Below are 5,500 nucleotides of genomic sequence, written 5' to 3' on the forward strand. Positions count from 1 at the left end.
AGATGAGAGAGGACTTCGATGAACTCCAAGACCGATATGAGTATACTGATTTTAAGTATACACAACTTGAAGAGGAAGTCAAGGAGATTGGGAAAGCAAGAGACCAAGTTTTGGCAGAAATCTTGAACTTGTAGAAATCACTTGACGAATCGAAGGATGACATCGCGGTGTTGAAGAAGGCCGTGAGACATAACTCGAGTGGAGAAGTGCCTCATGTGAAAGTCAAGGAACCAAAATCTTATGATGGTACAAGAAGTTCAAAGACTCTTGGTAACTTTCTATGGGATATGGAGCAATACTTGGAACGCTTGGGTTTACCGGATGAGGAGACTAAAGTGAAAGTGGCTACTCAATTCCTGACGAAGAATGCTAAGATGTGGTGGCAAAGGAGGATGGATCAGATTACCAGTGGTAATGTTGATGACATAACTTCATGGGATGATGTGAAGAAGGTTTTGCAGACCCACTTTAGTCCTCAGGATGAAACATGGGAAGCAAGGATGAAGATAAAGTATATCAAGCAAACGGGAAGTCTGCAGACATATCAGCGAGAGTTTGCAAGTGTAGTTTTGGAACTTCTAGACATGGCGGAAAGGGACAAGTTGTTCAACTTTATCATTGAGCTGAAACCTTGGGCACGCAATGAAGTGAAGAGGTAGAAGATTAAGACAATTGAGGAGGCTTTTGCTGCTATGGATCATTTGGTGGAACATTATGATGAAACATCTGATGAGAAAAAGAAGAAGTTCAATAAGCCGAAAGAGAAGAAAGATGATGCTTCGAAATCGAATGACAAGTCGAAGACGAAGAAACCATTGAAGTGTTGGATATGTACAGAACCACATACAGTGAATAATTGTCCTTCAATACTGAAAGTGGCTACGATGGCACAGTCTAATGTGAAGAAAGAAGAAACTTTTGTGGGGGTGATGCAGATTCTTGGAGTTGCAGCTGCTACGGAAGTGGTCTCTCGAAGAGATCCGGAAAGGAACAGCTTGGAGTATGTTCGGATGAAGGTTTGGAGTGTGGATGTAATCACTATGGTGGATAGTGGGGCTACTCACAACTTCATGAGTGAAGATGTTGCGAGAACGATTGGGCTGAAATTTGTACCAGTGGAGGCACAAATGAAGACAGTGAATTCTCCTCCTGATTCCGTGATTGGTGTAGCTAAAAAGGAGGACACAACACTTGGTGAGTGGACCAGGAAAAGTCGACTTCACTGCAGTGCGGATTGATGACTATGAAGCTGTGTTGGGAATGGAATTATTGAAACAATATCATGTGATGATTGTTACACATTTGAAGAAGTTGTACATTTATGATGGAAGGGAAGATGTACCCATTGGTGTTCCAACCATTGGTGTGGCAAGACCCAAGTGTAAGTTGGCAGTGATGCAGATGTAGGATGAGAAGTGGATGAATGAGGTGTGTAAGTGGTTGTCTATTACTGAGGCAAAGCTTACGGAACAGTCACAAGTTATCAAGACATTTTCCAATAGTATCTTTGATTTGTCTAGGAGGTTGGAGGAAGTTGAGAATGATGATGACGACGATGTTAATGTGAGACCGAATGTCCAGGGGGAGGATCGGGTTGCATATCTATAGAGGATGGAGATAGAAGATCCAGACAGGTGGATTGAGCTGATTAGTAAGGGAGAGCCTTCAGGCTCTACTTCCTCCAAATCTTCTTAGATGACTTAGAAGATGGGGCTCATTGTTAGCTGCTCATGGCAATGAGTCCTTTAAACAGGTTGAGCAGGTATGATAGATAGATGATGCAGGAATGGTTTGGCATTAGCTTCATGACATGTTGCAGATGGGATGGAGTTTCCATGGACCTGAGCATGGGTAGATTCTTGATGAGTCCGAGATGTGGCAGAGTCTGAGAAAAGACTGGTGAAGGCATAAGGATGTGTACTCTTATGATTTAAGCGTGACAGTTGGACCGATCACCCGACTAATTCGAGTCATGGGGATCGATAGTGTGAAGAGATGTGTCAGCATTATGTTGGAGTATCTTGACAACGGTTCACGATGAGACGACACATGGAGGAGACGGTTGTTTTGCATATGTTGTAGGGGAGTTTCTGATGTATGGGCTGGTTGATATCATGGATCAAGGATTGGCTGTTATCATGGTAGCAGATGGTTCTCGGGATGAGATATTGTCGAGGACGATAATGATTTCAGGTGGGGGAGGATGTAACGCCCTACAGCCTGAACGGCACATGGCACACCCACTGAACGAGCGAGTTGAGAAAGCATGCGAGCTGCAGTCGAACGGGGTGAGACACACGACGGAATGATGTGTGGGTGGAGTTGGTCACGGACTTATAGCGAGCGAGCTGGGCTCGAGCGAGCTGGCCAACTTGAACCAAATGTGCGATGAGGTATGCGAAGGGGGTGGCCACCCACGAGCTGGGGTGAGCCGACCAGACTTCCATACAAGTTTCAACATTGTGATGGGTCGGTAAGGCGGATGATACATGGGTCGGCAGGCTGGCACGACTTACCACCAGCCATATATATATGTGGTACGATGCATTAAAATGAAGGCAAGAAAGGTATATGTGAAGGAGTTCCATTGCAAACATAAGTGAAGTGTAAGGTGTGAAGGTGACTGCAGCTACCACAGGTCATTAGCCCACATGACGGGTGAGTCGACACGGAACGAAAGTCGAACTGGACAGCGTGTGCGGAGGTAGGTGGGTGACCCACAAAGGGCTTCGACGGGTAGGCGTGCAGCATTGTGTGAACATGCAGACAGGCGATCCGGGTAGGGCGCACCGTGCACGACAAGTAAGTTAAACATGCAGACGGGCGACCTGGGTAGGGCGCGCCGTGCACGACGAAATGGTGGAAGTTTGGTAAAGTGTTGGTTTGGTGAAATGGAGGTGTGACTCATGCGAAGGGTGCCCGGGTGAGGCGACACAGTTACGATGAGCTCGCCCAAGTTGGGCAAATGACACGATGAAGTTGGAAATTTGGCTAAGTGTACATTTTGGGTTTCCCAAGATTTAACTTGTACTTTGTAAAAGTGAAAATTATATATATTGATTCGGGCAAACTCATATTGCAGGGAGTTTCCCCTCCCTTTATACTGTTGTGCATTTCTACTTGTATAATGTTGTTTATGATGAATATGTATGGGTTTTCATCTGTATAAAGGATAAAGATAATACTTGGTAATGAAAAATAAACTAAGTACGAATGTTAGGCGTAGTCCACGATCATAAGTATTGGTTAAAAGAAAGTGGTTAGTGGTGCCGCACCTTGCTATAGTGCGGTGGAAGAGTACCGCCAGAGTAGGGGTGTGATAGCCAGGGTGGGGCAGAGGCTAGGGGTGGTGGGGTGATTCCGGGAATCACTCCGCCACCCCTGCGGGGGAATCACCCCGCCACCTCCGTGGGCCATTGGGCAGCCCAACTGCCTGCGAGGGTGGCGGGGTTATTCTAAGAATCACCATGACCCCGCAGGCTGTTGGGCCACCGGTGTAATGCCCTACAACGTGAACGGCGCACGCGCGCACCCATTGAACGAGCAAGTTGAGAAAACATGCAAGCTGCGGTCGAATGGGTGAGACACATGATAGAATGATGTGTGGACGGAGTTGGTCACAGACTTATAGCAAGCGAGCTGGGCTCGAGCTTGTTGGCCGACTTGAACCAAATTTGCGATGAGGTATGTGGAGGGGGTGGCCACCCACGAGCTGGGGCGAGCCAACCAGACTTCCATACGAGTTTCAACATTGCGATGGGTTGGCCGGGTGGATGATACATGGGTCGGCTGAGTGGCAAAACTTACCACAACCCATATATATATGCGGTCCGATGGATTGAAACGAAGGCAAGCAAGGCAGATGTGAAGGAGTTCCATGGTGAACATAACCGAAGTGTAAGGTGCGAAGGTGACTGCGGCTACCGCAGGTCATGAGCCCGCATGATGGGTGAGTTGACACAGAACGAAGGTCAAACCGGGTAGCATGTGCAGTGGTAGGTGGGCAACCCATGGAGGGTGTCTGCGGGCGGGAATGTAGCACTGGGTGAACCTGCAGATGGGCGACCCGGGTAGGGCGCACCGTGCACGACGAAATGGTTGACACTGTGAACGTGCGGACGGGCGACCCGAGTAGGGCATGTCGTTCACGATGAAACGGTGGAAGTTTGGTGAAGTGTCAGTTTGGTGAAACGAAGGTGTGACTCATATGGAGGGCGCCCTGGCAAGGCGACATGGTTACGACGAGCTCGCCCGAGTTTGCCAAACGACACGACAAAGTTGGAAATTTGGCTAAATGTAAATTTGGGGTTTCCCAAGATTTAACTTGTACTTTGTAAAAGTGAAAATTTTATATATTGATTCGGGCAGACTCATATTGTAGGGAGTTTCCCCTCCCTTTATATTGTTGTGCATTTCTACTTGTATAATGATGTTTATGATGAATATGTATGGGTTTTCATCGGTATAAAGGATAAAGATAATACTTGGTAACAAAAAATAAACTAAGTATGAATGTTAGGCGTAGTCCACAATCATAAGTATTGGTGAAAAGAAAGTGGTCAGTGGTGCCACACCTCGCTATAGTGTGGTTGGAAGTGTACTACCAGTGTAGGGGTGTGACAAGTGGTATCAGAGCTGGCGTTGAAGTATTGAAGCTGCTACACACCTACACTATCGTGCAGGTGGTATCAGAGCTGGTTCAAGTTTTACAGGAAACTTGGTGAAGTGCAAAAGGGGATTTTGCGAAGCTGATTCAAGAAGTGCAGGTGAAAGAAGTTGATCGTTGATCAAGAGCTGATTCAGTTTGTAGGGAACCTGGTGAATGGTGGATGGTCTATACTAGATCACAAAGAAGGAAGTTGATGGCAGAGATGGTAGGTGAATCTCATATTGCGGGTGAATCTAGCCACAATGCAACCGAGGCTTTCATAAATAGGATATTGGAAAGGATGGAAGAATTGGATTCTTTCTGGACTTCGAGAGTGGCTGAGATCATTAAAGATCAAGAAGGCAATGCAAAGATGAGAGAGGACTTCGATGAACTCTGAGACCGATATGTGTATACTGATTTTAAGTATACACAACTTGAAGAGGAATTCAAGGAAATTGGGAAAGCAAGAGACCAAGGTTTGGCAAAAATCTTGAACTTGTAGAAATCACTTGACAAATCGAAGGATGAGATCACGGTGTTGAAGAAGGCCGTGAGACATAACTCGGGTGGAGAAGTGCCTCATGTGAAAGTCAAGGAACTAGAATCTTATGATGGTACAAGAATTTCAAAGACTCTTGGTAACTTTCTATGGGATATGGAGCAATACTTGGAACGCTTGGGCTTACCAGATGAGAAGACTAAAGTGAAAGTGGCTGCTCAATTCTTCACGAAGGATGCTAAGATGTGGTGGTGAATGAGGATGGATCAAATTACCAGTGGTAGTGCTGATGACATAACTTCGTGGGATGACTTGAAGAAGGCTTTGCAGACCCACTTTAGTCCTCAAGA

The sequence above is a fragment of the Pinus tabuliformis genome, chromosome 3_1 (assembly GCF_031772625.1).
Source record: "Pinus tabuliformis cultivar Carrire ecotype Pingquan chromosome 3_1, CPIR1, whole genome shotgun sequence".
Taxonomy (NCBI): domain Eukaryota; kingdom Viridiplantae; phylum Streptophyta; class Pinopsida; order Pinales; family Pinaceae; genus Pinus; species Pinus tabuliformis.